At 46.1% G+C, this 23,517-nt stretch overlaps 70 non-coding genes and 3 pseudogenes across 70 annotated transcripts; all 73 read left to right on the plus strand.

Annotated features, from left to right (window-relative positions):
- The first annotated feature begins 79 nt into the window (after nucleotides 1-79).
- Nucleotides 80-198, plus strand: LOC123436308. The gene has a single exon (XR_006627538.1). It is a non-coding gene; the product is annotated as a 5S ribosomal RNA (ribosomal RNA).
- Nucleotides 199-687: 489 nt separating this feature from the next.
- LOC123433366 lies at nucleotides 688-805 on the plus strand. Its single transcript, XR_006624883.1, has one exon. It is a non-coding gene; the product is annotated as a 5S ribosomal RNA (ribosomal RNA).
- Nucleotides 806-1,026: 221 nt separating this feature from the next.
- Nucleotides 1,027-1,145, plus strand: LOC123436309. The gene has a single exon (XR_006627539.1). It is a non-coding gene; the product is annotated as a 5S ribosomal RNA (ribosomal RNA).
- Nucleotides 1,146-1,324: 179 nt separating this feature from the next.
- LOC123434883 lies at nucleotides 1,325-1,443 on the plus strand. Its single transcript, XR_006626153.1, has one exon. It is a non-coding gene; the product is annotated as a 5S ribosomal RNA (ribosomal RNA).
- Nucleotides 1,444-1,625: 182 nt separating this feature from the next.
- On the plus strand, nucleotides 1,626-1,744 carry LOC123434724. Its single transcript, XR_006626000.1, has one exon. It is a non-coding gene; the product is annotated as a 5S ribosomal RNA (ribosomal RNA).
- Nucleotides 1,745-1,944: 200 nt separating this feature from the next.
- Nucleotides 1,945-2,063, plus strand: LOC123435115. The gene has a single exon (XR_006626376.1). It is a non-coding gene; the product is annotated as a 5S ribosomal RNA (ribosomal RNA).
- A 185-nt stretch (nucleotides 2,064-2,248) lies between these two features.
- On the plus strand, nucleotides 2,249-2,367 carry LOC123431745. Its single transcript, XR_006623333.1, has one exon. It is a non-coding gene; the product is annotated as a 5S ribosomal RNA (ribosomal RNA).
- Nucleotides 2,368-2,564: 197 nt separating this feature from the next.
- LOC123434725 lies at nucleotides 2,565-2,683 on the plus strand. Its single transcript, XR_006626001.1, has one exon. It is a non-coding gene; the product is annotated as a 5S ribosomal RNA (ribosomal RNA).
- Nucleotides 2,684-2,877: 194 nt separating this feature from the next.
- On the plus strand, nucleotides 2,878-2,996 carry LOC123438411. Its single transcript, XR_006629554.1, has one exon. It is a non-coding gene; the product is annotated as a 5S ribosomal RNA (ribosomal RNA).
- A 185-nt stretch (nucleotides 2,997-3,181) lies between these two features.
- LOC123431746 lies at nucleotides 3,182-3,300 on the plus strand. Its single transcript, XR_006623334.1, has one exon. It is a non-coding gene; the product is annotated as a 5S ribosomal RNA (ribosomal RNA).
- A 182-nt stretch (nucleotides 3,301-3,482) lies between these two features.
- Nucleotides 3,483-3,601, plus strand: LOC123435165. Its single transcript, XR_006626426.1, has one exon. It is a non-coding gene; the product is annotated as a 5S ribosomal RNA (ribosomal RNA).
- A 182-nt stretch (nucleotides 3,602-3,783) lies between these two features.
- Nucleotides 3,784-3,902, plus strand: LOC123434726. The gene has a single exon (XR_006626002.1). It is a non-coding gene; the product is annotated as a 5S ribosomal RNA (ribosomal RNA).
- A 70-nt stretch (nucleotides 3,903-3,972) lies between these two features.
- Nucleotides 3,973-4,091, plus strand: LOC123432673. Its single transcript, XR_006624245.1, has one exon. It is a non-coding gene; the product is annotated as a 5S ribosomal RNA (ribosomal RNA).
- A 200-nt stretch (nucleotides 4,092-4,291) lies between these two features.
- LOC123438748 lies at nucleotides 4,292-4,410 on the plus strand. Its single transcript, XR_006629872.1, has one exon. It is a non-coding gene; the product is annotated as a 5S ribosomal RNA (ribosomal RNA).
- Nucleotides 4,411-4,608: 198 nt separating this feature from the next.
- On the plus strand, nucleotides 4,609-4,727 carry LOC123438375. Its single transcript, XR_006629520.1, has one exon. It is a non-coding gene; the product is annotated as a 5S ribosomal RNA (ribosomal RNA).
- Nucleotides 4,728-4,930: 203 nt separating this feature from the next.
- LOC123436141 lies at nucleotides 4,931-5,049 on the plus strand. Its single transcript, XR_006627376.1, has one exon. It is a non-coding gene; the product is annotated as a 5S ribosomal RNA (ribosomal RNA).
- Nucleotides 5,050-5,456: 407 nt separating this feature from the next.
- On the plus strand, nucleotides 5,457-5,575 carry LOC123436985. The gene has a single exon (XR_006628190.1). It is a non-coding gene; the product is annotated as a 5S ribosomal RNA (ribosomal RNA).
- Nucleotides 5,576-5,760: 185 nt separating this feature from the next.
- LOC123437910 lies at nucleotides 5,761-5,879 on the plus strand. The gene has a single exon (XR_006629073.1). It is a non-coding gene; the product is annotated as a 5S ribosomal RNA (ribosomal RNA).
- A 185-nt stretch (nucleotides 5,880-6,064) lies between these two features.
- On the plus strand, nucleotides 6,065-6,183 carry LOC123438728. Its single transcript, XR_006629853.1, has one exon. It is a non-coding gene; the product is annotated as a 5S ribosomal RNA (ribosomal RNA).
- A 182-nt stretch (nucleotides 6,184-6,365) lies between these two features.
- LOC123435319 lies at nucleotides 6,366-6,484 on the plus strand. The gene has a single exon (XR_006626573.1). It is a non-coding gene; the product is annotated as a 5S ribosomal RNA (ribosomal RNA).
- A 203-nt stretch (nucleotides 6,485-6,687) lies between these two features.
- Nucleotides 6,688-6,806, plus strand: LOC123437024. The gene has a single exon (XR_006628227.1). It is a non-coding gene; the product is annotated as a 5S ribosomal RNA (ribosomal RNA).
- Nucleotides 6,807-7,000: 194 nt separating this feature from the next.
- On the plus strand, nucleotides 7,001-7,119 carry LOC123435834. The gene has a single exon (XR_006627079.1). It is a non-coding gene; the product is annotated as a 5S ribosomal RNA (ribosomal RNA).
- Nucleotides 7,120-7,317: 198 nt separating this feature from the next.
- LOC123437025 lies at nucleotides 7,318-7,436 on the plus strand. Its single transcript, XR_006628228.1, has one exon. It is a non-coding gene; the product is annotated as a 5S ribosomal RNA (ribosomal RNA).
- Nucleotides 7,437-7,630: 194 nt separating this feature from the next.
- Nucleotides 7,631-7,749, plus strand: LOC123434727. Its single transcript, XR_006626003.1, has one exon. It is a non-coding gene; the product is annotated as a 5S ribosomal RNA (ribosomal RNA).
- Nucleotides 7,750-7,931: 182 nt separating this feature from the next.
- On the plus strand, nucleotides 7,932-8,050 carry LOC123437911. The gene has a single exon (XR_006629074.1). It is a non-coding gene; the product is annotated as a 5S ribosomal RNA (ribosomal RNA).
- A 185-nt stretch (nucleotides 8,051-8,235) lies between these two features.
- On the plus strand, nucleotides 8,236-8,354 carry LOC123438729. Its single transcript, XR_006629854.1, has one exon. It is a non-coding gene; the product is annotated as a 5S ribosomal RNA (ribosomal RNA).
- Nucleotides 8,355-8,536: 182 nt separating this feature from the next.
- On the plus strand, nucleotides 8,537-8,655 carry LOC123435321. The gene has a single exon (XR_006626576.1). It is a non-coding gene; the product is annotated as a 5S ribosomal RNA (ribosomal RNA).
- Nucleotides 8,656-8,858: 203 nt separating this feature from the next.
- Nucleotides 8,859-8,977, plus strand: LOC123437026. The gene has a single exon (XR_006628229.1). It is a non-coding gene; the product is annotated as a 5S ribosomal RNA (ribosomal RNA).
- A 197-nt stretch (nucleotides 8,978-9,174) lies between these two features.
- On the plus strand, nucleotides 9,175-9,293 carry LOC123435835. The gene has a single exon (XR_006627080.1). It is a non-coding gene; the product is annotated as a 5S ribosomal RNA (ribosomal RNA).
- Nucleotides 9,294-9,491: 198 nt separating this feature from the next.
- On the plus strand, nucleotides 9,492-9,610 carry LOC123437027. Its single transcript, XR_006628230.1, has one exon. It is a non-coding gene; the product is annotated as a 5S ribosomal RNA (ribosomal RNA).
- A 194-nt stretch (nucleotides 9,611-9,804) lies between these two features.
- Nucleotides 9,805-9,923, plus strand: LOC123434728. The gene has a single exon (XR_006626004.1). It is a non-coding gene; the product is annotated as a 5S ribosomal RNA (ribosomal RNA).
- Nucleotides 9,924-10,108: 185 nt separating this feature from the next.
- Nucleotides 10,109-10,227, plus strand: LOC123437912. Its single transcript, XR_006629075.1, has one exon. It is a non-coding gene; the product is annotated as a 5S ribosomal RNA (ribosomal RNA).
- A 353-nt stretch (nucleotides 10,228-10,580) lies between these two features.
- LOC123435493 lies at nucleotides 10,581-10,699 on the plus strand. The gene has a single exon (XR_006626741.1). It is a non-coding gene; the product is annotated as a 5S ribosomal RNA (ribosomal RNA).
- Nucleotides 10,700-10,893: 194 nt separating this feature from the next.
- Nucleotides 10,894-11,012, plus strand: LOC123434729. Its single transcript, XR_006626005.1, has one exon. It is a non-coding gene; the product is annotated as a 5S ribosomal RNA (ribosomal RNA).
- Nucleotides 11,013-11,197: 185 nt separating this feature from the next.
- On the plus strand, nucleotides 11,198-11,316 carry LOC123437913. The gene has a single exon (XR_006629076.1). It is a non-coding gene; the product is annotated as a 5S ribosomal RNA (ribosomal RNA).
- Nucleotides 11,317-11,669: 353 nt separating this feature from the next.
- On the plus strand, nucleotides 11,670-11,788 carry LOC123433068. Its single transcript, XR_006624624.1, has one exon. It is a non-coding gene; the product is annotated as a 5S ribosomal RNA (ribosomal RNA).
- A 164-nt stretch (nucleotides 11,789-11,952) lies between these two features.
- Nucleotides 11,953-12,071, plus strand: LOC123437914. Its single transcript, XR_006629077.1, has one exon. It is a non-coding gene; the product is annotated as a 5S ribosomal RNA (ribosomal RNA).
- Nucleotides 12,072-12,427: 356 nt separating this feature from the next.
- On the plus strand, nucleotides 12,428-12,546 carry LOC123437917. Its single transcript, XR_006629079.1, has one exon. It is a non-coding gene; the product is annotated as a 5S ribosomal RNA (ribosomal RNA).
- Nucleotides 12,547-12,911: 365 nt separating this feature from the next.
- On the plus strand, nucleotides 12,912-13,030 carry LOC123437918. The gene has a single exon (XR_006629080.1). It is a non-coding gene; the product is annotated as a 5S ribosomal RNA (ribosomal RNA).
- Nucleotides 13,031-13,212: 182 nt separating this feature from the next.
- LOC123437429 lies at nucleotides 13,213-13,331 on the plus strand. Its single transcript, XR_006628609.1, has one exon. It is a non-coding gene; the product is annotated as a 5S ribosomal RNA (ribosomal RNA).
- Nucleotides 13,332-13,531: 200 nt separating this feature from the next.
- On the plus strand, nucleotides 13,532-13,650 carry LOC123438102. The gene has a single exon (XR_006629263.1). It is a non-coding gene; the product is annotated as a 5S ribosomal RNA (ribosomal RNA).
- A 191-nt stretch (nucleotides 13,651-13,841) lies between these two features.
- Nucleotides 13,842-13,960, plus strand: LOC123434731. Its single transcript, XR_006626006.1, has one exon. It is a non-coding gene; the product is annotated as a 5S ribosomal RNA (ribosomal RNA).
- Nucleotides 13,961-14,151: 191 nt separating this feature from the next.
- LOC123435353 lies at nucleotides 14,152-14,270 on the plus strand. Its single transcript, XR_006626608.1, has one exon. It is a non-coding gene; the product is annotated as a 5S ribosomal RNA (ribosomal RNA).
- A 194-nt stretch (nucleotides 14,271-14,464) lies between these two features.
- LOC123433525 lies at nucleotides 14,465-14,577 on the plus strand (annotated as a pseudogene).
- Nucleotides 14,578-14,746: 169 nt separating this feature from the next.
- LOC123435261 lies at nucleotides 14,747-14,865 on the plus strand. The gene has a single exon (XR_006626517.1). It is a non-coding gene; the product is annotated as a 5S ribosomal RNA (ribosomal RNA).
- A 200-nt stretch (nucleotides 14,866-15,065) lies between these two features.
- On the plus strand, nucleotides 15,066-15,184 carry LOC123438502. Its single transcript, XR_006629640.1, has one exon. It is a non-coding gene; the product is annotated as a 5S ribosomal RNA (ribosomal RNA).
- A 182-nt stretch (nucleotides 15,185-15,366) lies between these two features.
- On the plus strand, nucleotides 15,367-15,485 carry LOC123437488. Its single transcript, XR_006628665.1, has one exon. It is a non-coding gene; the product is annotated as a 5S ribosomal RNA (ribosomal RNA).
- Nucleotides 15,486-15,685: 200 nt separating this feature from the next.
- On the plus strand, nucleotides 15,686-15,804 carry LOC123437028. The gene has a single exon (XR_006628231.1). It is a non-coding gene; the product is annotated as a 5S ribosomal RNA (ribosomal RNA).
- A 197-nt stretch (nucleotides 15,805-16,001) lies between these two features.
- LOC123435499 lies at nucleotides 16,002-16,120 on the plus strand. Its single transcript, XR_006626747.1, has one exon. It is a non-coding gene; the product is annotated as a 5S ribosomal RNA (ribosomal RNA).
- A 198-nt stretch (nucleotides 16,121-16,318) lies between these two features.
- On the plus strand, nucleotides 16,319-16,437 carry LOC123437029. Its single transcript, XR_006628232.1, has one exon. It is a non-coding gene; the product is annotated as a 5S ribosomal RNA (ribosomal RNA).
- Nucleotides 16,438-16,631: 194 nt separating this feature from the next.
- LOC123434732 lies at nucleotides 16,632-16,750 on the plus strand. The gene has a single exon (XR_006626007.1). It is a non-coding gene; the product is annotated as a 5S ribosomal RNA (ribosomal RNA).
- Nucleotides 16,751-16,950: 200 nt separating this feature from the next.
- LOC123434733 lies at nucleotides 16,951-17,069 on the plus strand. Its single transcript, XR_006626008.1, has one exon. It is a non-coding gene; the product is annotated as a 5S ribosomal RNA (ribosomal RNA).
- Nucleotides 17,070-17,251: 182 nt separating this feature from the next.
- On the plus strand, nucleotides 17,252-17,370 carry LOC123436609. The gene has a single exon (XR_006627825.1). It is a non-coding gene; the product is annotated as a 5S ribosomal RNA (ribosomal RNA).
- A 185-nt stretch (nucleotides 17,371-17,555) lies between these two features.
- On the plus strand, nucleotides 17,556-17,674 carry LOC123435836. Its single transcript, XR_006627081.1, has one exon. It is a non-coding gene; the product is annotated as a 5S ribosomal RNA (ribosomal RNA).
- Nucleotides 17,675-17,868: 194 nt separating this feature from the next.
- LOC123437006 lies at nucleotides 17,869-17,987 on the plus strand. The gene has a single exon (XR_006628210.1). It is a non-coding gene; the product is annotated as a 5S ribosomal RNA (ribosomal RNA).
- A 191-nt stretch (nucleotides 17,988-18,178) lies between these two features.
- Nucleotides 18,179-18,297, plus strand: LOC123437507. The gene has a single exon (XR_006628683.1). It is a non-coding gene; the product is annotated as a 5S ribosomal RNA (ribosomal RNA).
- A 191-nt stretch (nucleotides 18,298-18,488) lies between these two features.
- Nucleotides 18,489-18,607, plus strand: LOC123435577. The gene has a single exon (XR_006626823.1). It is a non-coding gene; the product is annotated as a 5S ribosomal RNA (ribosomal RNA).
- Nucleotides 18,608-18,798: 191 nt separating this feature from the next.
- LOC123436179 lies at nucleotides 18,799-18,917 on the plus strand. Its single transcript, XR_006627412.1, has one exon. It is a non-coding gene; the product is annotated as a 5S ribosomal RNA (ribosomal RNA).
- A 194-nt stretch (nucleotides 18,918-19,111) lies between these two features.
- On the plus strand, nucleotides 19,112-19,230 carry LOC123432316. The gene has a single exon (XR_006623905.1). It is a non-coding gene; the product is annotated as a 5S ribosomal RNA (ribosomal RNA).
- Nucleotides 19,231-19,412: 182 nt separating this feature from the next.
- Nucleotides 19,413-19,531, plus strand: LOC123437603. The gene has a single exon (XR_006628777.1). It is a non-coding gene; the product is annotated as a 5S ribosomal RNA (ribosomal RNA).
- Nucleotides 19,532-19,719: 188 nt separating this feature from the next.
- LOC123437099 lies at nucleotides 19,720-19,838 on the plus strand. Its single transcript, XR_006628298.1, has one exon. It is a non-coding gene; the product is annotated as a 5S ribosomal RNA (ribosomal RNA).
- Nucleotides 19,839-20,029: 191 nt separating this feature from the next.
- On the plus strand, nucleotides 20,030-20,148 carry LOC123435578. The gene has a single exon (XR_006626824.1). It is a non-coding gene; the product is annotated as a 5S ribosomal RNA (ribosomal RNA).
- Nucleotides 20,149-20,336: 188 nt separating this feature from the next.
- Nucleotides 20,337-20,455, plus strand: LOC123434735. The gene has a single exon (XR_006626010.1). It is a non-coding gene; the product is annotated as a 5S ribosomal RNA (ribosomal RNA).
- A 194-nt stretch (nucleotides 20,456-20,649) lies between these two features.
- On the plus strand, nucleotides 20,650-20,768 carry LOC123432317. The gene has a single exon (XR_006623906.1). It is a non-coding gene; the product is annotated as a 5S ribosomal RNA (ribosomal RNA).
- Nucleotides 20,769-20,950: 182 nt separating this feature from the next.
- On the plus strand, nucleotides 20,951-21,069 carry LOC123437604. The gene has a single exon (XR_006628778.1). It is a non-coding gene; the product is annotated as a 5S ribosomal RNA (ribosomal RNA).
- A 188-nt stretch (nucleotides 21,070-21,257) lies between these two features.
- On the plus strand, nucleotides 21,258-21,376 carry LOC123437100. Its single transcript, XR_006628299.1, has one exon. It is a non-coding gene; the product is annotated as a 5S ribosomal RNA (ribosomal RNA).
- Nucleotides 21,377-21,567: 191 nt separating this feature from the next.
- On the plus strand, nucleotides 21,568-21,686 carry LOC123435580. Its single transcript, XR_006626826.1, has one exon. It is a non-coding gene; the product is annotated as a 5S ribosomal RNA (ribosomal RNA).
- Nucleotides 21,687-21,874: 188 nt separating this feature from the next.
- Nucleotides 21,875-21,993, plus strand: LOC123435011. The gene has a single exon (XR_006626273.1). It is a non-coding gene; the product is annotated as a 5S ribosomal RNA (ribosomal RNA).
- Nucleotides 21,994-22,187: 194 nt separating this feature from the next.
- LOC123438364 lies at nucleotides 22,188-22,306 on the plus strand. The gene has a single exon (XR_006629510.1). It is a non-coding gene; the product is annotated as a 5S ribosomal RNA (ribosomal RNA).
- Nucleotides 22,307-22,503: 197 nt separating this feature from the next.
- Nucleotides 22,504-22,622, plus strand: LOC123432128. The gene has a single exon (XR_006623726.1). It is a non-coding gene; the product is annotated as a 5S ribosomal RNA (ribosomal RNA).
- A 182-nt stretch (nucleotides 22,623-22,804) lies between these two features.
- Nucleotides 22,805-22,923, plus strand: LOC123435004. The gene has a single exon (XR_006626266.1). It is a non-coding gene; the product is annotated as a 5S ribosomal RNA (ribosomal RNA).
- Nucleotides 22,924-23,111: 188 nt separating this feature from the next.
- Nucleotides 23,112-23,209, plus strand: LOC123433575 (annotated as a pseudogene).
- A 194-nt stretch (nucleotides 23,210-23,403) lies between these two features.
- On the plus strand, nucleotides 23,404-23,501 carry LOC123433567 (annotated as a pseudogene).
- Nucleotides 23,502-23,517: the final 16 nt, after the last annotated feature.

Genomic DNA, 23,517 nt, shown 5'->3' on the forward strand with positions numbered 1-23,517 from the left:
CTAGTAGTAGTAGTAGTAGTAGTAGTAGTAGTAGTAGTAGTAGGGGCAAGCATAAGGAACAAATAGATAGTTGCATGTCGGATGCGATCATACCAGCACTAAAGCACCGGATCCCATCAGAACTCCGAAGTTAAGCGTGCTTGGGCGAGAGTAGTACTAGGATGGGTGACCTCCTCGGAAGTCCTCGTGTTGCATTCCCCTTTTTAAATATATTTTTGCGCCACGTGACGAGGATGACGCGGGACCGTGATCTATATGACCTCATTTTCTTATTTTTGACGATTACAGTGTGACTTTTCCCACCGCGCTTGACACCCAACGACTAGTAGTAGTAGTAGTAGTAGTAGTAGTAGTAGTAGTAGTAGTAGTAGTAGTAGGGGCAAGCATAAGGAACAAATAGATAGTTGCATGTCGGATGCGATTATACCAGCACTAAAGCACCGAATCCCATCAGAACTCCGAAGTGGTGACCTCCTGGGAAGTCCTCGTGTTGCATTCCCCTTTTTAAATATATTTTTGCGCCACGTGGCAAGGATGACGCGGGAGCGTGATCTATATGACCTCATTTTCTTATTTTTGACGATTACTGTGTGACTTTTCCCACCGCGCTTGACACCCAACGACTAGTAGTAGTAGTAGTAGTAGTAGTAGGGGCAAGCATAAGGAACAAATAGATAGTTGCATGTCGGATGCGATCATCCCACACTAAAGCACCGGGTCCCATCAGAACTCCGAAGTTAAGCGTGCTTTGGCGAGAGTAGTACTAGGATGGGTGACCTCCTGGGAAGTCCTCGTGTTGCATTCCCCTTTTTAAATATATTTTTGCGCCACGTGACAAGGATGACGCGGGACCGTGATCTATATGACCTCATTTTCTTATTTTTGACGATTACAGTGTGAATTTTCCCACCGCGCTTGACACCCAACGACTAGTAGTAGAAGTAGTAGTAGTAGTAGTAGTAGTAGTAGTAGTACTGGTAGTACTAGTAGGGGCAAGCATAAGGAACAAATAGATTGTTGCATGTCGGATGCGATCATACCAGCACTAAAGCACCGGATCCCATCAGAACTCCGAAGTTAAGCGTGCTTGGGCGAGAGTAGTACTAGGATGGGTGACCTCCTCGGAAGTCCTCGTGTTGCATTCCCCTTTTTAAATATATTTTTGCGCCACGTGACAAGGATGACGCGGGAGCGTGATCTATATGACCTCATTTTTTTATTTTTGACGATTACTGTGTGACTTTTCCCACCGCGCTTGACACCCAACGACTAGTAGTAGTAGTAGTAGGGGCAAGCATAAGGAACAAATAGATAGTTGCATGTCGGATGCGATCATACCAGCACTGAAGCACCGGATCCCATCAGAACTCCGAAGTTAAGCGTGCTTGGGCGAGAGTAGTACTAGGATGGGTGACCTCCTGGGAAGTCCTCGTGTTGCATTCCCCTTTTTAAATATATTTTTGCGCCACGTGACAAGGATGACGCGGGACCGTGATCTATATGACCTCATTTTCTTATTTTTGACGATTACTGTGTGACTTTTCCCACCGCGCTTGACACCCAACGACTAGTAGTAGTACTAGTAGTAGGGGCAAGCATAAGGAACAAATAGATAGTTGCATGTCGGATGCGATCATACCAGCACTAAAGCACCGGATCCCATCAGAACTCCGAAGTTAAGCGTGCTTGGGCGAGAGTAGTACTAGGATGGGTGACCTCCTGGGAAGTCCTCGTGTTGCATTCCCTTTTTTAAATATATTTTTGCGCCACGTGACAAGGATGACGCGGGACCGTGATCTATATGACCTCATTTTCTTATTTTTGACGATTACTGTGTGACTTTTCCCACCGCGCTTGACACCCAACGACTAGTAGTAGTAGTAGTAGTAGTAGTAGTAGTAGTAGTAGGGGCAAGCATAAGGAACAAATAGATAGTTGCATGTCGGATGCGATCATACCAGCACTAAAGCACCGGATCCCATCAGAACTCCGAAGTTAAGCGTGCTTGGGCGAGAGAAGTACTAGGATGGGTGACCTCCTGGGAAGTCCTCGTGTTGCATTCCCCTTTTTAAATATATTTTTGCGCCACGTGACAAGGATGACGCGGGAGCGTGATCTATATGACCTCATTTTCTTATTTTTGACGATTACTGTGTGACTTTTCCCACCGCGCTTGACACCCAACGACTAGTAGTAGTAGTAGTAGTAGTAGGGGCAAGCATAAGGAACAAATAGATAGTAGCATGTCGGATGCGATCATACCAGCACTAAAGCACCGGATCCCATCAGAACTACGAAGTTAAGCGTGCTTGGGCGAGAGTAGTACTAGGATGGGTGACCACCTGGGAAGTCCTTGTGTTGCATTCCCCTTTTTAAATATATTTTTGCGCCACGTGACAAGGATGACGCGGGAGCGTGATCTATATGACCTCATTTTCTTATTTTTGACGATTACTGTGTGACTTTTCCCACCGCGCTTGACACCCAACGACTAGTAGTAGTAGTAGTAGTAGTAGTAGTAGTAGTAGGGGCAAGCATAAGGAACAAATAGATAGTTGCATGTCGGATGCGATCATACCAGCACTAAAGCACCGGATCCCATCAGAACTCCGAAGTTAAGCGTGCTTGGGCGAGAGTAGTACTAGGATGGGTGACCTCCTGGGAAGTCCTCGTGTTGCATTCCCTTTTTTAAATATATTTTTGCGCCACGTGACAAGGATGACGCGGGACCGTGATCTATATGACCTCATTTTCTTATTTTTGACGATTACTGTGTGACTTTTCCCACCGCGCTTGACACCCAACGACTAGTAGTAGTAGTAGTAGTAGTAGTAGTAGTAGGGGCAAGCATAAGGAACAAATAGATAGTTGCATGTCGGATGCGATCATACCAGCACTAAAGCACCGAATCCCATCAGAACTCCGAAGTTAAGCGTGCTTGGGCGAGAGAAGTACTAGGATGGGTGACCTCCTGGGAAGTCCTCGTGTTGCATTCCCCTTTTTAAATATATTTTTGCGCCACGTGACAAGGATGACGCGGGAGCGTGATCTATATGACCTCATTTTCTTATTTTTGACGATTACTGTGTGACTTTTCCCACCGCGCTTGACACCCAACGACTAGTAGTAGTAGTAGTAGTAGTAGGGGCAAGCATAAGGAACAAATAGATAGTAGCATGTCGGATGCGATCATACCAGCACTAAAGCACCGGATCCCATCAGAACTACGAAGTTAAGCGTGCTTGGGCGAGAGTAGTACTAGGATGGGTGACCACCTGGGAAGTCCTTGTGTTGCATTCCCCTTTTTAAATATATTTTTGCGCCACGTGACAAGGATGACGCGGGAGCGTGATCTATATGACCTCATTTTCTTATTTTTGACGATTACTGTGTGACTTTTCCCACCGCGCTTGACACCCAACGACTAGTAGTAGTAGTAGTAGTAGGGGCAAGCATAAGGAACAAATAGATAGTTGCATGTCGGATGTGATCATACCAGCACTAAAGCACCGGATCCCATCAGAACTCCGAAGTTAAGCGTGCTTGGGCGAGAGTAGTACTAGGATGGGTGACCTCCTGGGAAGTCCTCGTGTTGCATTCCCCTTTTTAAATATATTTTTGCGCCACGTGACAAGGATGACGCGGGAGCGTGATCTATATGACCTCATTTTCTTATTTTTGACGATTACTGTGTGACTTTTCCCACCGCGCTTGACACCCAACGACTAGTAGTAGTAGTAGTAGTAGGGGCAAGCATAAGGAACAAATAGATAGTTGCATGTCGGATGCGATCATACCAGCACTAAAGCACCGGATCCCATCAGAACTCCGAAGTTAAGCGTGCTTGGGCGAGAGTAGTACTAGGATGGGTGACCTCCTGGGAAGTCCTCGTGTTGCATTCCCCTTTTTAAATAGTAGTAGTAGTAGTAGTAGTAGGGGCAAGCATAAGGAACAAATAGATAGTTGCATGTCCGATGCGATCATACCAGGACTAAAGCACTGGATCCCATCAGAACTCCGAAGTTAAGCGTGCTTGGGCGAGAGTAGTACTAGGATGGGTGACCTCTTGGGAAGTCCTTGTGTTGCATTCCCCTTTTTAAATATATTTTTGCGCCACGTGACAAGGATGACGCGGGAGCGTGATCTATATGACCTCATTTTCTTATTTTTGACGATTACTGTGTGACTTTTCCCACCGCGCTTGACACCCAACGACTAGTAGTAGTAGTAGTAGTAGTAGTAGTAGTAGTAGTAGGGGCAAGCATAAGGAACAAATAGATAGTTGCATGTCGGATGCGATCATACCAGCACTAAAGCACCGGATCCCATCAGAACTTCGAAGTTAATCGTGCTTGGGCGAGAGTAGTACTAGGATGGGTGACCTCGTGGGAAGTCCTCGTGTTGCATTCCCCTTTTTAAAAAGTATTTTTGCGCCACGTGACAAGGATGACGCGGGACCGTGATCTATATGACCTCGTTTTCTTATTTTTGACGATTACTGTGTGACTTTTCCCACCGCGCTTGACACCCAACGACTAGTAGTAGTAGTAGTAGTAGTAGTAGTAGTAGTAGGGGCAAGCATAAGGAACAAATAGATAGTTGCATGTCTGATGCGATCATACCAGCACTAAAGCACTGGATCCCATCAGAACTCCGAAGTTAAGCGTGCTTGGGCGAGAGTAGTACTAGGATGGGTGACCTCCTGGGAAGTCCTTGTGTTGCATTCCCCTTTTTAAATATATTTTTGTGCCACGTGACAAGGATGACGCGGGAGCGTGATCTATATGACCTCATTTTCTTATTTTTGACGATTACTGTGTGACTTTTCCCACCGCGCTTGACACCCAACGACTAGTAGTAGTAGTAGTAGTAGTAGTAGTAGTAGTAGTAGTAGGGGCAAGCATAAGGAACAAATAGATAGTTGCATGTGGGATGCGATCATACCAGCACTAAAGCACCGGATCCCATCAGAACTCCGAAGTTAAGCGTGCTTGGGCGAGAGTAGTACTAGGATGGGTGACCTCCTGGGAAGTCCTCGTGTTGCAATCCCCTTTTTAAATATATTTTTGCGCCACGTGACAAGGATGACGCGGGACCGTGATCTATATGACCTCATTTTCTTATTTTTGACGATTACAGTGTGACTTTTCCCACCGCGCTTGACACCCAACGACTAGTAGTAGTAGTAGTAGTAGTAGTAGTAGTAGTAGTAGTAGTAGTAGTAGTAGCAGCAGTAGCAGTAGCAGTAGCAGTAGCAGTAGCAGGAGCAGGAGCAGTAGCAGTAGCAGCAGCAGCAGCAGCAGCAGCAGCAGCAGCAGCAGCAGCAGGAGCAGCAGCAGCAGTAGCAGTAGCAGTAGCAGTAGCAGTAGCAGTAGCAGTAGCAGTATTAGTAGTATTAGTAGTAGTAGTAGTAGTAGTAGGGGCAAGCATAAGGAACAAATAGATAGTTGCATGTCGGATGCGATCATACCAGCACTAAAGCACCGGATCCCATCAGAACTCCGAAGTTAAGCGTGCTTGGGCGAGAGTAGTACTAGGATGGGTGACCTCCTGGAAAGTCCTCGTGTTGCATTCCCCTTTTTAAATATATTTTTGCGCCACGTGACAAGGATGACGCGGGAGCGTGATCTATATGACCTCATTTTCTTATTTTTGACGATTACTGTGTGACTTTTCCCACCGCGCTTGACACCCAACGACTAGTAGTAGTAGTAGTAGTAGTAGGGGCAAGCATAAGGAACAAATAGATAGTTGCATGTCGGATGCGATCATAACAGCACTAAAGCACCGGATCCCATCAGAACTCCGAAGTTAAGCGTGCTTGGGCGAGAGTAGTACTAGGATGGGTGACCTCCTGGGAAGTCCTCGTGTTGCATTCCCCTTTTTAAATATATTTTTGCGCCACGTGACAAGGATGACGCGGGAGCGTGATCTATATGACCTCATTTTCTTATTTTTGACGATTACTGTGTGACTTTTCCCACCGCGCTTGACACCCAACGACTAGTAGTAGTAGTAGTAGTAGTAGGGGCAAGCATAAGGAACAAATAGATAGTTGCATGTCGGATGCGATCATACCAGCACTAAAGCACCGGATCCCATCAGAACTCCGAAGTTAAGCGTGCTTGGGCGATAGTAGTACTAGGATGGGTGACCTCCTGGGAAGTCCTTGTGTTGCATTCCCCTTTTTAAATATATTTTTGCGCCACGTGACAAGGATGACGCGGGACCGTGATCTATATGACCTCATTTTCTTATTTTTGACGATTACTGTGTGACTTTTCCCACCGCGCTTGACACCCAACGACTAGTAGTAGTAGTAGTAGTAGGGGCAAGCATAAGGAACAAATAGATAGTTGCATGTCGGATGCGATCATACCAGCATTAAAGCACCGGATCCCATCAGAACTCCGAAGTTAAGCGTGCTTGGGCGAGAGTAGTACTAGGATGGGTGACCTCCTGGGAAGTCCTCGTGTTGCATTCCCCTTTTTAAATATATTTTTGCGCCACGTGACAAGGATGACGCGGGAGCGTGATCTATATGACCTCATTTTCTTATTTTTGACGATTACTGTGTGACTTTTCCCACCGCGCTTGACACCCAACGACTAGTAGTAGTAGTAGTAGTAATAGTAGTAGTAGTAGTAGCAGGGGCAAGCATAAGGAACAAATAGATAGGTGCATGTCGGATGTGATCATACCAGCACTAAAGCACCGGATCCCATCAGAACTCCGAAGTTAAGCGTGCTTGGGCGAGAGTAGTACTAGGATGGGTGACCTCGTGGGAAGTCCTTGTGTTGCATTCCCCTTTTTAAATATATTTTTGCGCCACGTGACAAGGATGACGCGGGAGCGTGATCTATATGACCACATTTTCTTATTTTTGACGATTACTGTATGACTTTTCCCACCGCGCTTGACACCCAACGACTAGTAGTAGTAGTGGTAGTAGTAGTAGTAGTAGGGGCAAGCATAAGGAACAAATAGATAGTTGCATGTCGGATGCGATCATACCAGCACTAAAGCACCGGATCCCATCAGAACTCTGAAGTTAAGCGTGCTTGGGCGAGAGTAGTACTAGGATGGGTGACCTCCTGGGAAGTCCTCGTGTTGCATTCCCCTTTTTGAAATATATTTTTGCGCCACGTGACAAGGATGACGCGGGAGCGTGATCTATATGACCTCATTTTCTTATTTTTGACGATTACTGTGTGACTTTTCCCACCGCGCTTGACACCCAACGACTACTAGAAGTAGTAGTAATAGTAGTAGTAGTAGCAGGGGCAAGCATAAGGAACAAATAGATAGTTGCATGTCGGATGTGATCATACCAGCACTAAAGCACCGGATCCCATCAGAACTCCGAAGTTAAGCGTGCTTGGGCGAGAGTAGTACTAGGATGGGTGACCTCGTGGGAAGTCCTTGTGTTGCATTCCCCTTTTTAAATATATTTTTGCGCCACGTGACAAGGATGACGCGGGAGCGTGATCTATATGACCTCATTTTCTTATTTTTGACGATTACTGTGTGACTTTTCCCACCGCGCTTGACACCCAACGACTAGTAGTAGTAGTGGTAGTAGTAGTAGTAGTAGGGGCAAGCATAAGGAACAAATAGATAGTTGCATGTCGGATGCGATCATACCAGCACTAAAGCACCGGATCCCATCAGAACTCCGAAGTTAAGCGTGCTTGGGCGAGAGTAGTACTAGGATGGGTGACCTCCTGGGAAGTCCTCGTGTTGCATTCCCCTTTTTAAATATATTTTTGCGCCACGTGACAAGGATGACGCGGGAGCGTGATCTATATGACCTCATTTTCTTATTTTTGACGATTACTGTGTGACTTTTCCCACCGTGCTTGACACCCAACGACTAGTAGTAGTAGTAGTAGTAGGGGCAAGCATAAGGAACAAATAGATAGTTGCATGTCGGATGCGATCATAACAGCACTAAAGCACCGGATCCCATCAGAACTCCGAAGTTAAGCGTGCTTGGGCGAGAGTAGTACTAGGATGGGTGACCTCCTGGGAAGTCCTCGTGTTGCATTCCCCTTTTTAAATATATTTTTGCGCCACGTGACAAGGATGACGCGGGAGCGTGATCTATATGACCTCATTTTCTTATTTTTGACGATTACTGTGTGACTTTTCCCACCGCGCTTGACACCCAACGACTAGTAGTAGTAGTAGTAGTAGTAGGGGCAAGCATAAGGAACAAATAGATAGTTGCATGTCGGATGCGATCATACCAGCACTAAAGCACCGGATCCCATCAGAACTCCGAAGTTAAGCGTGCTTGGGCGATAGTAGTACTAGGATGGGTGACCTCCTGGGAAGTCCTTGTGTTGCATTCCCCTTTTTAAATATATTTTTGCGCCACGTGACAAGGATGACGCGGGACCGTGATCTATATGACCTCATTTTCTTATTTTTGACGATTACTGTGTGACTTTTCCCACCGCGCTTGACACCCAACGACTAGTAGTAGTAGTAGTAGTAGGGGCAAGCATAAGGAACAAATAGATAGTTGCATGTCGGATGCGATCATACCAGCATTAAAGCACCGGATCCCATCAGAACTCCGAAGTTAAGCGTGCTTGGGCGAGAGTAGTACTAGGATGGGTGACCTCCTGGGAAGTCCTCGTGTTGCATTCCCCTTTTTAAATATATTTTTGCGCCACGTGACAAGGATGACGCGGGAGCGTGATCTATATGACCTCATTTTCTTATTTTTGACGATTACTGTGTGACTTTTCCCACCGCGCTTGACACCCAACGACTAGTAGTAGTAGTAGTAGTAATAGTAGTAGTAGTAGTAGCAGGGGCAAGCATAAGGAACAAATAGATAGGTGCATGTCGGATGTGATCATACCAGCACTAAAGCACCGGATCCCATCAGAACTCCGAAGTTAAGCGTGCTTGGGCGAGAGTAGTACTAGGATGGGTGACCTCGTGGGAAGTCCTTGTGTTGCATTCCCCTTTTTAAATATATTTTTGCGCCACGTGACAAGGATGACGCGGGAGCGTGATCTATATGACCTCATTTTCTTATTTTTGACGATTACTGTATGACTTTTCCCACCGCGCTTGACACCCAACGACTAGTAGTAGTAGTGGTAGTAGTAGTAGTAGTAGTAGGGGCAAGCATAAGGAACAAATAGATAGTTGCATGTCGGATGCGATCATACCAGCACTAAAGCACCGGATCCCATCAGAACTCTGAAGTTAAGCGTGCTTGGGCGAGAGTAGTACTAGGATGGGTGACCTCCTGGGAAGTCCTCGTGTTGCATTCCCCTTTTTGAAATATATTTTTGCGCCACGTGACAAGGATGACGCGGGAGCGTGATCTATATGACCTCATTTTCTTATTTTTGACGATTACTGTGTGACTTTTCCCACCGCGCTTGACACCCAACGACTACTAGAAGTAGTAGTAATAGTAGTAGTAGTAGCAGGGGCAAGCATAAGGAACAAATAGATAGTTGCATGTCGGATGTGATCATACCAGCACTAAAGCACCGGATCCCATCAGAACTCCGAAGTTAAGCGTGCTTGGGCGAGAGTAGTACTAGGATGGGTGACCTCGTGGGAAGTCCTTGTGTTGCATTCCCCTTTTTAAATATATTTTTGCGCCACGTGACAAGGATGACGCGGGAGCGTGATCTATATGACCTCATTTTCTTATTTTTGACGATTACTGTGTGACTTTTCCCACCGCGCTTGACACCCAACGACTAGTAGTAGTAGTGGTAGTAGTAGTAGTAGTAGGGGCAAGCATAAGGAACAAATAGATAGTTGCATGTCGGATGCGATCATACCAGCACTAAAGCACCGGATCCCATCAGAACTCCGAAGTTAAGCGTGCTTGGGCGAGAGTAGTACTAGGATGGGTGACCTCCTGGGAAGTCCTCGTGTTGCATTCCCCTTTTTAAATATATTTTTGCGCCACGTGACAAGGATGACGCGGGAGCGTGATCTATATGACCTCATTTTCTTATTTTTGACGATTACTGTGTGACTTTTCCCACCGTGCTTGACACCCAACGACTAGTAGTAGTAGTAGTAGTAGTAGGGGCAAGCATAAGGAACAAATAGATAGTTGCATGTCGGATGCGATCATAACAGCACTAAAGCACCGGATCCCATCAGAACTCCGAAGTTAAGCGTGCTTGGGCGAGAGTAGTACTAGGATGGGTGACCTCCTGGGAAGTCCTCGTGTTGCATTCCCCTTTTTAAATATATTTTTGCGCCACGTGACAAGGATGACGCGGGAGCGTGATCTATATGACCTCATTTACTTATTTTTGACGATTACTGTGTGACTTTTCCCACCGCGCTTGACACCCAACGACTAGTAGTAGTAGTAGTAGTAGGGGGGAAGTCCTCGTGTTGCATTCCCCTTTTTAAATATATTTTTGCGCCACGTGACAAGGATGACGCGGGAGCGTGATCTATATGACCTCATTTTCTTATTTTTGACGATTACTGTGTGACTTTTCCCACCGTGCTTGACACCCAACGACTAGTAGTAGTAGTAGTAGTAGGGGCAAGCATAAGGAACAAATAGATAGTTGCATGTCGGATGTGATCATACCAGCACTAAAGCACCGGATCCCATCAGAACTCCGAAGTTAAGCGTGCTTGGGCGAGAGTAGTACTAGGATGGGTGACCTCGTGGGAAGTCCTCGTGTTGCATTCCCCTTTTTAAATATATTTTTGCGCCACGTGACAAGGATGACGCGGGAGCGTGATCTATATGACCTCATTTTCTTATTTTTGACGATTACTGTGTGACTTTTCCCACCGCGCTTGACACCCAACGACTAGTAGTAGTAGTGGTAGTAGTAGTAGTAGTAGGGGCAAGCATAAGGAACAAATAGATAGTTGCATGTCGGATGCGATCATACCAGCACTAAAGCACCGGATCCCATCAGAACTCCGAAGTTAAGCGTGCTTGGGCGAGAGTAGTACTAGGATGGGTGACCTCCTGGGAAGTCCTCGTGTTGCATTCCCCTTTTTAAATATATTTTTGCGCCACGTGACAAGGATGACGCGGGAGCGTGATCTATATGACCTCATTTTCTTATTTTTGACGATTACTGTGTGACTTTTCCCACCGTGCTTGACACCCAACGACTAGTAGTAGTAGTAGTAGTAGTAGGGGCAAGCATAAGGAACAAATAGATAGTTGCATGTCGGATGCGATCATAACAGCACTAAAGCACCGGATCCCATCAGAACTCCGAAGTTAAGCGTGCTTGGGCGAGAGTAGTACTAGGATGGGTGACCTCCTGGGAAGTCCTCGTGTTGCATTCCCCTTTTTAAATATATTTTTGCGCCACGTGACAAGGATGACGCGGGAGCGTGATCTATATGACCTCATTTACTTATTTTTGACGATTACTGTGTGACTTTTCCCACCGCGCTTGACACCCAACGACTAGTAGTAGTAGTAGTAGTAGGGGGGAAGTCCTCGTGTTGCATTCCCCTTTTTAAATATATTTTTGCGCCACGTGACAAGGATGACGCGGGAGCGTGATCTATATGACCTCATTTTCTTATTTTTGACGATTACTGTGTGACTTTTCCCACCGTGCTTGACACCCAACGACTAGTAGTAGTAGTAGTAGTAGGGGCAAGCATAAGGAACAAATAGATAGTTGCATGTCGGATGCGATCATAACAGCACTAAAGCACCGGATCCCATCAGAACTCCGAAGTTAAGCGTGCTTGGGCGAGAGTAGTACTAGGATGGGTGACCTCCTGGGAAGTCCTCGTGTTATATTTTTGCGCCACGTGACAAGGATGACGCGGGAGCGTGATCTATATGACCTCATTTTCTTATTTTTGACGATTACTGTGTGACTTTTCCCACCGTGCTTGACACCCAACGACTAGTAGTAGTAGTAGTAGTAGGGGCAACCATAAGGAACAAATAGATAGTTGCATGTCGGATGCGATCATAACAGCACTAAAGCACCGGATCCCATCAGAACTCCGAAGTTAAGCGTGCTTGGGCGAGAGTAGTACTAGGATGGGTGACCTCCTGGGAAGTCCTCGTGTTGCATTCCCCTTTTTAAATATATTTTTGCGCCACGTGACAAGGATGACGCGGGAGCGTGATCTATATGACCTCATTTACTTATTTTTGACGATTACTGTGTGACTTTTCCCACCGCGCTTGACACCCAACGACTAGTAGTAGTAGTAGTAGTAGTAGGGGGGAAGTCCTCGTGTTGCATTCCCCTTTTTAAATATATTTTTGCGCCACGTGAGAAGGATGACGCGGGAGCGTGATCTATATGACCTAATTTTCTTATTTTTGACGATTACTGTGTGACTTTTCCCACCGTGCTTGACACCCAACGACTAGTAGTAGTAGTAGTAGTAGGGGCAAGCATAAGGAACAAATAGATAGTTGCATGTCGGATGCGATCATAACAGCACTAAAGCACCGGATCCCATCAGAACTCCGAAGTTAAGCGTGCTTGGGCGAGAGTAGTACTAGGATGGGTGACCTCCTGGGAAGTCCTCGTGTTGCATTCCCCTTTTTAAATATATTTTTGCGCCACGTGACAAGGATGACGCGGGAGCGTGATCTATATGACCTCATTTACTTATTTTTGACGATTACTGTGTGACTTTTCCCACCGCGCTTGACACCCAACGACTAGTAGTAGTAGTAGTAGTAGTAGTAGTAGTAGGGGGGAAGTCCTCGTGTTGCATTCCCCTTTTTAAATATATTTTTGCGCCACGTGAGAAGGATGACGCGGGAGCGTGATCTGTATGACCTCATTTTCTTATTTTTGACGATTACTGTGTGACTTTTCCCACCGTGCTTGACACCCAACGACTAGTAGTAGTAGTAGTAGTAGGGGCAAGCATAAGGAACAAATAGATAGTTGCATGTCGGATGCGATCATAACAGCACTAAAGCACCGGATCCCATCAGAACTCCGAAGTTAAGCGTGCTTGGGCGAGAGTAGTACTAGGATGGGTGACCTCCTGGGAAGTCCTCGTGTTGCATTCCCCTTTTTAAATATATTTTTGCGCCACGTGACAAGGATGACGCGGGACCGTGATCTATATGACCTCATTTTCTTATTTTTGACGATTACTGTGTGACTTTTCCCACCGCGCTTGACACCCAACGACTAGTAGTAGTAGTAGTAGTAGGGGCAAGCATAAGGAACAAATAGATAGTTGCATGTCGGATGCTATCATACCAGCACTAACACACCGGATCCCATCAGAACTCCGAAGTTAAGCGTGCTTGGGCGAGAGTAGTACTAGGATGGGTGACCTCCTGGGAAGTCCTCGTGTTGCATTCCCCTTTTTAAATATATTTTTGCGCCACGTGACAAGGATGACGCGGGAGCGTGATCTATATGACCTCATTTTCTTATTTTTGACGATTACTGTGTGACTTTTCCCACCGCGCTTGACACCCAACGACTAGTAGTAGTAGTAGTAATAGTAGTAGTAGTAGTAGCAGGGGCAAGCATAAGGAACAAATAGATAGTTGCATGTCGGATGTGATCATACCAGCACTAAAGCACCGGATCCCATCAGAACTCCGAAGTTAAGCGTGCTTGGGCGAGAGTAGTACTAGGATGGGTGACCTCGTGGGAAGTCCTTGTGTTGCATTTCCCTTTTTAAATATATTTTTGCGCCACGTGACAAGGATGACGCGGGAGCGTGATCTATATGACCTCATTTTCTTATTTTTGACGATTACTGTGTGACTTTTCCCACCGCGCTTGACACCCAACGACTAGTAGTAGTAGTGGTAGTAGTAGTAGTAGGGGCAAGCATAAGGAACAAATAGATAGTTGCATGTCGGATGCGATCATACCAGCACTAAAGCACCGGATCCCATCAGAACTCCGAAGTTAAGCGTGCTTGGGCGAGAGTAGTACTAGGATGGGTGACCTCCTGGGAAGTCCTCGTGTTGCATTCCCCTTTTTAAATATATTTTTGCGCCACGTGACAAGGATGACGCGGGAGCGTGATCTATATGACCTCATTTTCTTATTTATGACGATTACTGTGTGACTTTTCCCACCGCGCTTGACACCCAACGACTACTACTAGTAGTAGTAGTAGTAGTAGTAGGGGCAAGCATAAGGAACAAATAGATAGTTGCATGTCGGATGCGATCATACCAGCACCAAAGCACCGGATCCCATCAGAACTCCGAAGTTAAGCGTGCTTGGGCGAGAGTAGTACTAGGATGGGTGACCTCCTGGGAAGTCCTCGTGTTGCATTCCCCTTTTTAAATATATTTTTGCGCCACGTGACAAGGATGACGCGGGAGCGTGATCTATATGACCTCATTTTCTTATTTTTGACGATTACTGTGTGACTTTTCCCATCGCGCTTGACACCCAACGACTAGTAGTAGTAGTAGTAGTAGTAGTAGTAGTAGGGGCAAGCATGAGGAACAAATAGATAGTTGCATGTCGGATGCGATCATACCAGCACTAAAGCACCGGATCCCATCAGAACTCCGAAGTTAAGCGTGCTTGGGCGAGAGTAGTACTAGGATGGGTGACCTCTATTTTTGCGCCACGTGACAAGGATGACGCGGGAGCGTGATCTATATGACCTCATTTTCTTATTTTTGACGATTACTGTATGACTTTTCCCACCGCGCTTGACACCCAACGACTAGTAGTAGTAGTAGTAGTAGTAGTAGTAGTAGTAGTAGGGGAAAGCATAAGGAACAAATAGATAGTTGCATGTCGGATGCGATCATACCAGCACTAAAGCACCGGATCCCATCAGAACTCCGAAGTTAAGCGTGCTTGGGCGAGAGTAGTACTAGGATGGGTGACCTCCTGGGAAGTCCTTGTGTTGCATTCCCCTTTTTAAATATATTTTTGCGCCACGTGACAAGGATGACGCGGGAGCGTGATCTATATGACCTCATTTTCTTATTTTTGACGATTACTGTGTGACTTTTCCCACCGCGCTTGACACCCAACGACTAGTAGTAGTAGTGGTAGTAGTAGTAGTAGTAGTAGTAGGGGCAAGCATAAGGAACAAATAGATAGTTGCATGTCGGATGCGATCATACCAGCACTAAAGCACCGGATCCCATCAGAACTCCGAAGTTAAGCATGCTTGGGCGAGAGTAGTACTAGGATGGGTGACCTCCTTGGAAGTCCTCGTGTTGCATTCCCCTTGTTAAATATATTTTTGCGCCACGTGACAAGGATGACGCGGGACCGTGATCTATATGACCTCATTTTCTTATTTTTGACGATTACTGTGTGACTTTTCACACCGCGCTTGACACCCAACGACTAGTAGTAGTAGTAGTAGTAGGGGCAAGCATAAGGAACAAATAGATAGTTGCATGTCGGATGCGATCATACCAGCATTAAAGCACCGGATCCCATCAGAACTCCGAAGTTAAGCGTGCTTGGGCGAGAGTAGTACTAGGATGGGTGACCTCCTCGGAAGTCCTCGTGTTGCATTCCCCTTTTTAAATATATTTTTGCGCCACGTGACAAGGATGACGCGGGAGCGTGATCTATATGACCTCATTTTCTTATTTTTGACGATTACTGTGTGACTTTTCCCACCGCGCTTGACACCCAACGACTAGTAGTAGTAGTAGTAATAGTAGTAGTAGTAGTAGCAGGGGCAAGCATAAGGAACAAATAGATAGGTGCATGTCGGATGTGATCATACCAGCACTAAAGCACCGGATCCCATCAGAACTCCGAAGTTAAGCGTGCTTGGGCGAGAGTAGTACTAGGATGGGTGACCTCGTGGGAAGTCCTTGTGTTGCATTCCCCTTTTTAAATATATTTTTGCGCCACGTGACAAGGATGACGCGGGAGCGTGATCTATATGACCTCATTTTCTTATTTTTGACGATTACTGTGTGACTTTTCCCACCGCGCTTGACACCCAACGACTAGTAGTAGTAGTGGTAGTAGTAGTAGTAGTAGTAGGGGCAAGCATAAGGAACAAATAGATAGTTGCATTTCGGATGCGATCATACCAGCACTAAAGCACCGGATCCCATCAGAACTCCGAAGTTAAGCGTGCTTGGGCGAGAGTAGTACTAGGATGGGTGACCTCCTGTGAAGTCCTCGTGTTGCATTCCCCTTTTTAAAATATATTTTTGCGCCACGTGACAAGGATGACGCGGGAGCGTGATCTATATGACCTCATTTTCTTATTTTTGACGATTACTGTGTGACTTTTCCCACCGCGCTTGACACCCAACGACTACTAGAAGTAGTAGTAATAGTAGTAGTAGTAGCAGGGGCAAGCATAAGGAACAAATAGATAGTTGCATGTCGGATGTGATCATACCAGCACTAAAGCACCGGATCCCATCAGAACTCCGAAGTTAAGCGTGCTTGGGCGAGAGTAGTACTAGGATGGGTGACCTCGTGGGAAGTCCTTGTGTTGCATTCCCCTTTTTAAATATATTTTTTCGCCACGTGACAAGGATGACGCGGGAGCGTCATCTATATGACCTCATTTTCTTATTTTTGACGATTACTGTGTGACTTTTCCCACCGCGCTTGACACCCAACGACTAGTAGTAGTAGTGGTAGTAGTAGTAGTAGTAGGGGCAAGCATAAGGAACAAATAGATAGTTGCATGTCGGATGCGATCATACCAGCACTAAAGCACCGGATCCCATCAGAACTCCGAAGTTAAGCGTGCTTGGGCGAGAGTAGTACTAGGATGGGTGACCTCCTGGGAAGTCCTCGTGTTGCATTCCCCTTTTTAAATATATTTTTGCGCCACGTGACAAGGATGACGCGGGAGCGTGATCTATATGACCTCATTTTCTTATTTATGACGATTACTGTGTGACTTTTCCCACCGCGCTTGACACCCAACGACTACTAGTAGTAGTAGTAGTAGTAGTAGTAGTAGTAGTAGGGGCAAGCATAAGGAACAAATAGATAGTTGCATGTCGGATGCGATCATACCAGCACTAAAGCACCGGATCCCATCAGAACTCCGAAGTTAAGCGTGCTTGGGCGAGAGTAGTACTAGGATGGGTGACCTCCTGGGAAGTCCTCGTGTTGCATTCCCCTTTTTAAATATATTTTTGCGCCACGTGACAAGGATGACGCGGGAGCGTGATCTATATGACCTCATTTTCTTATTTATGACGATTACTGTGTGACTTTTCCCACCGCGCTTGACACCCAACGACTAGTAGTAGTAGTAGTAGTAGGGGCAAGCATAAGGAACAAATAGATAGTTGCATGTCGGATGCGATCATACCAGCACTAAAGCACCGGATCCCATCAGAACTTCGAAGTTAAGCGTGCTTGGGCGAGAGTAGTACTAGGATGGGTGACCTCCTGGGAAGTCCTCGTGTTGCATTCCCCTTTTTAAATATATTTTTGCGCCACGTGACAAGGATGACGCGGGAGCGTGATCTATATGACCTCATTTTCTTATTTTTGACGATTACTGTGTGACTTTTCCAACCGCGCTTGACACCCAACGACTAGTAGTAGTAGTAGTAGTAGTAGGGGCAAGCATAAGGAACAAATAGATAGTTGCATGTCGGATGCGATCATACCAGCACTAAAGCACCGGATCCCATCAGAACTCTGAAGTTAAGCGTGCTTGGGCGAGAGTAGTACTAGGATGGGTGACCTCCTGGGAAGTCCTCGTGTTGCATTCCCCTTTTTAAATATATTTTTGCGCCACGTGACAAGGATGACGCGGGAGCGTGATCTATATGACCTCATTTTCTTATTTTTGACGATTATTGTGTGACTTTTCCCACCGCGCTTGACACCCAACGACTAGTACTAGTAGTGGTAGTAGTAGTAGTAGTAGGGGCAAGCATAAGGAACAAATAGATAGTTGCATGTCGGATGCGATCATACCAGCACTAAAGCACCGGATCCCATCAGAACTCCGAAGTTAAGCGTGCTTGGGCGAAAGTAGTACTAGGATGGGTGACCTCCTGGGAAGTCCTCGTGTTGCATTCCCCTTTTTAAATATATTTTTGCGCCACGTGACAAGGATGACGCGGGAGCGTGATCTATATGACCTCATTTTATTATTTTTGACGATTACTGTGTGACTTTTCCCACCGCGCTTGACACCCAACGACTAGTAGTAGTAGTAGTAGTAGTAGTGGTACGGGAAAGCATAAGGAACAAATAGATAGTTGCATGTCGGATGCGATCATACCAGCACTAAAGCACCGAATCCCATCAGAACTTTGAAGTTAAGCGTGCTTGGGCGAGAGTAGTACTAGGATGGGTGACCTCCTGGGAAGTCCTCGTGTTGCATTCCCCTTTTTAAATATATTTTTGCGCCACGTGACAAGGATGACGCGGGACCGTGATCTATATGACCTGATTTTCTTATTTTTGACGATTACTGTGTGACTTTTCCCACCGCGCTTGACACCCAACGACTAGTAGTAGTAGTAGTAGTAGTAGTAGTAGGGGCAAGCATAAGGAACAAATAGATAGTTGCATGTCGGATGCGATCATACCAGCACTAAAGCACCGGATCCCATCAGAACTCCGAAGTTAAGCGTGCTTGGGCGAGAGTAGTACTAGGATGGGTGACCTCCTAGGAAGTCCTCGTGTTGCATTCCCCTTTTTAAATATATTTTTGCGCCGCGTGACAAGGATGACGCGGGAGCGTGATCTATATGACCTCATTTTCTTAGTTTTGACGATTACTGTGTGACTTTTCTCACCGCGCTTGACACCCAACGACTAGTAGTAGTAGTAGTAGTAGTAGTAGTAGGGGCAAGCATAAGGAACAAATAGATAGTTGCATGTCGGATGCGATCATACCAGCACTAAAGCACCGGATCCCATCAGAACTCCGAAGTTAAGCGTGCTTGGGCGAGAGTAGTACTAGGATGGGTGACCTCCTGGGAAGTCCTCGTGTTGTATTCCCCTTTTTAAATATATTTTTGCGCCACGTGACAAGGATGACGCGGGACCGTGATCTATATGACCTCATTTTCTTATTTTTGACGATTACTGTGTGACTTTTCCCACCGCGCTTGACACCCAACGACTAGTAGTAGTAGCAGTAGTAGTAGTAGTAGTAGGGGCAAGCATAAGGAACAAATAGATAGTTGCATGTCGGATGCGATCATACCAGCACTAAAGCATCGGATCCCATCGAAACTCCGAAGTTAAGCGTGCTTGGGCGAGAGTAGTACTAGGATGGGTGACCTCCTGGGAAGTCCTCGTGTTGCATTCCCCTTTTTAAATATATTTTTGCGCCACGTGACAAGGATGACGCGGGAGCGTGATCTATATGACCTCATTTTCTTATTTTTGACGATTACTGTGTGACTTTTCCCACCGTGCTTGACACCCAACGACTAGTAGTAGTAGTAGTAGTAGGGGCAAGCATAAGGAACAAATAGATAGTTGCATGTTGGATGCGATCATACGAGCACTAAAGCACCGGATCCCATCAGAACTCCGAAGTTAAGCGTGCTTGGGCGAGAGTAGTACTAGGATGGGTGACCTCCTGGGAAGTCCTCGTGTTGCATTCCCCTTTTTAAATATATTTTTGCGCCACGTGACAAGGATGACGCGGGAGCGTGATCTATATGACCTCATTTTCTTATTTTTGACGATTACTGTGTGACTTTTCCCACCGCGCTTGACACCCAACGACTAGTAGTAGTAGTAGTAGTAGTGGTACGGGAAAGCATAAGGAACAAATAGATAGTTGCATGTCGGATGCGATCATACCAGCACTAAAGCACCGGATCCCATCAGAACTCTGAAGTTAAGCGTGCTTGGGCGAGAGTAGTACTAGGATGGGTGACCTCCTGGGAAGTCCTCGTGTTGCATTCATCTTTTTAAATATATTTTTGCGCCACGTGACAAGGATGACGCGGGACCGTGATCTATATGACCTGATTTTCTTATTTTTGACGATTACTGTGTGACTTTTCCCACCGCGCTTGACACCCAACGACTAGTAGTAGTAGTAGTAGTAGTAGTAGTAGGGGCAAGCATAAGGAACAAATAGATAGTTGCATGTCGGATGCGATCATACCAGCACTAAAGCACCGGATCCCATCAGAACTCCGAAGTTAAGCGTGCTTGGGCGAGAGTAGTACTAGGATGGGTGACCTCCTAGGAAGTCCTCGTGTTGCATTCCCCTTTTTAAATATATTTTTGCGCCGCGTGACAAGGATGACGCGGGAGCGTGATCTATATGACCTCATTTTCTTATTTTTGACGATTACTGTGTGACTTTTCCCACCGCGCTTGACACCCAACGACTAGTAGTAGTAGTAGTAGTAGTAGTAGGGGCAAGCATAAGGAACAAATAGATAGTTGCATGTCGGATGCGATCATACCAGCACTAAAGCACCGGATCCCATCAGAACTCCGAAGTTAAGCGTGCTTGGGCGAGAGTAGTACTAGGATGGGTGACCTCCTGGGAAGTCCTCGTGTTGCATTCCCCTTTTTAAATATATTTTTGCGCCACGTGACAAGGATGACGCGGGACCGTGATCTATATGACCTCATTTTCTTATTTTTGACGATTACTGTGTGACTTTTCCCACCGCGCTTGACACCCAACGACTAGTAGTAGTAGCAGTAGTAGTAGTAGTAGTAGGGGCAAGCATAAGGAACAAATAGATAGTTGCATGTCGGATGCGATCATACCAGCACTAAAGCATCGGATCCCATCGAAACTCCGAAGTTAAGCGTGCTTGGGCGAGAGTAGTACTAGGATGGGTGACCTCCTGGGAAGTCCTCGTGTTGCATTCCCCTTTTTAAATATATTTTTGCGCCACGTGACAAGGATGACGCGGGAGCGTGATCTATATGACCTCATTTTCTTATTTTTGACGATTACTGTGTGACTTTTCCCACCGTGCTTGACACCCAACGACTAGTAGTAGTAGTAGTAGTAGGGGCAAGCATAAGGAACAAATAGATAGTTGCATGTTGGATGCGATCATACGAGCACTAAAGCACCGGATCCCATCAGAACTCCGAAGTTAAGCGTGCTTGGGCGAGAGTAGTACTAGGATGGGTGACCTCCTGGGAAGTCCTCGTGTTGCATTCCCCTTTTTAAATATATTTTTGCGCCACGTGACAAGGATGACGCGGGAGCGTGATCTATATGACCTCATTTTCTTATTTTTGACGATTACTGTGTGACTTTTCCCACCGCGCTTGACACCCAACGACTAGTAGTAGTAGTAGTAGTAGTGGTACGGGAAAGCATAAGGAACAAATAGATAGTTGCATGTCGGATGCGATCATACCAGCACTAAAGCACCGGATCCCATCAGAACTCTGAAGTTAAGCGTGCTTGGGCGAGAGTAGTACTAGGATGGGTGACCTCCTGGGAAGTCCTCGTGTTGCATTCATCTTTTTAAATATATTTTTGCGCCACGTGACAAGGATGACGCGGGACCGTGATCTATATGACCTGATTTTCTTATTTTTGACGATTACTGTGTGACTTTTCCCACCGCGCTTGACACCCAACGACTAGTAGTAGTAGTAGTAGTAGTAGTAGTAGGGGCAAGCATAAGGAACAAATAGATAGTTGCATGTCGGATGCGATCATACCAGCACTAAAGCACCGGATCCCATCAGAACTCCGAAGTTAAGCGTGCTTGGGCGAGAGTAGTACTAGGATGGGTGACCTCCTAGGAAGTCCTCGTGTTGCATTCCCCTTTTTAAATATATTTTTGCGCCGCGTGACAAGGATGACGCGGGAGCGTGATCTATATGACCTCATTTTCTTATTTTTGACGATTACTGTGTGACTTTTCCCACCGCGCTTGACACCCAACGACTAGTAGTAGTAGTAGTAGTAGTAGTAGGGGCAAGCATAAGGAACAAATAGATAGTTGCATGTCGGATGCGATCATACCAGCACTAAAGCACCGGATCCCATCAGAACTCCGAAGTTAAGCGTGCTTGGGCGAGAGTAGTACTAGGATGGGTGACCTCCTGAGAAGTCCTCGTGTTGCATTCCCCTTTTTAAATATATTTTTGCGCCACGTGACAAGGATGACGCGGGAGCGTGATCTATATGACCTCATTTTCTTATTTTTGACGATTACTGTGTGACTTTTCCCACCGCGCTTGACACCCAACGACTAGTAGTAGTAGCAGAAGTAGTAGTAGTAGTAGGGGCAAGCATAAGGAACAAATAGATAGTTGCATGTCGGATGCGATCATACCAGCACTAAAGCACCGGATCCCATCAGAACTCCGAAGTTAAGCGTGCTTGGGCGAAAGTAGTACTAGGATGGGTGACCTCCTAGGAAGTCCTCGTGTTGCATTCCCCTTTTTAAATATATTTTTGCGCCACGTGACAAGGATGACGCGGGAGCGTGATCTATATGACCTCATTTTCTTATTTTTGACGATTACTGTGTGACTTTTCCCACCGCGCTTGACACCCAACGACTAGTAGTAGTAGTGGTAGTAGTAGTAGTAGTAGTAGGGGCAAGCATAAGGAACAAATAGATAGTTGCATGTCGGATGCGATCAAACCAGCACTAAAGCACCGGATCCCATCAGAACTCCGAAGTTAAGCGTGCTTGGGCGAGAGTAGTACTAGTATGGGTGACCTCCTGGGAAGTCCTCGTGTTGCATTGCCCTTTTTAAATATATTTTTGCGCCACGTGACAAGGATGACGCAGGACCGTGATCTATATGACCTGATTTTCTTATTTTTGACGATTACTGTGTGACTTTTCCCACCGCGCTTGACACCCAACGACTAGTAGTAGTAGTAGTAGTAGGGGCAAGCATAAGGAACAAATAGATAGTTCCATGTCGGATGCGATCATACCAGCACTAAAGCACCGGATCCCATCAGAACTCCGAAGTTAAGCGTGCTTGGGCGAGAGTAGTACTAGGATGGGTGACCTCTTGGGAAGTCCTCGTGTTGCATTCCCCTTTTTAAATATATTTTTGCGCCACGTGACAAGGATGACGCGGGAGCGTGATCTATATGACCTCATTTTCTTATTTTTGACGATTACTGTGTGACTTTTCCCACCGCGCTTGACACCCAACGACTAGTAGTAGTAGTAGTTGTAGTAGTAGGGGCAAGCATAAGGAACAAATAGATAGTTGCATGTCGGATGCGATCATACCAGCACTAAAGCACCGGATCCCATCAGAACTCCGAAGTTAAGCGTGCTTGGGCGACCTCCTGGGAAGTCCTCGTGTTGCATTCACCTTTTTCAATATATTTTTGCGCCACGTGACAAGGATGACGCGGGAGCGTGATCTATATGACCTCATTTTCTTATTTTTGACGATTACTGTGTGACTTTTCCCACCGCGCTTGACACCCAACGACTAGTAGTAGTAGTAGTAGTAGTAGTAGTAGTAGGGGCAAGCATAAGGAACAAATAGATAGTTGCATGTCGGATGCGATCATACCAGCACTAAAGCACCGGATCCCATCAGAACTCCGAAGTTAAGCGTGCTTGGGCGACCTCCTGGGAAGTCCTCGTGTTGCATTCCCCTTTTTAAATATATT

The sequence above is a fragment of the Hordeum vulgare genome, chromosome 2H (assembly GCF_904849725.1).
Source record: "Hordeum vulgare subsp. vulgare chromosome 2H, MorexV3_pseudomolecules_assembly, whole genome shotgun sequence".
Taxonomy (NCBI): Eukaryota; Viridiplantae; Streptophyta; class Magnoliopsida; order Poales; family Poaceae; genus Hordeum; species Hordeum vulgare.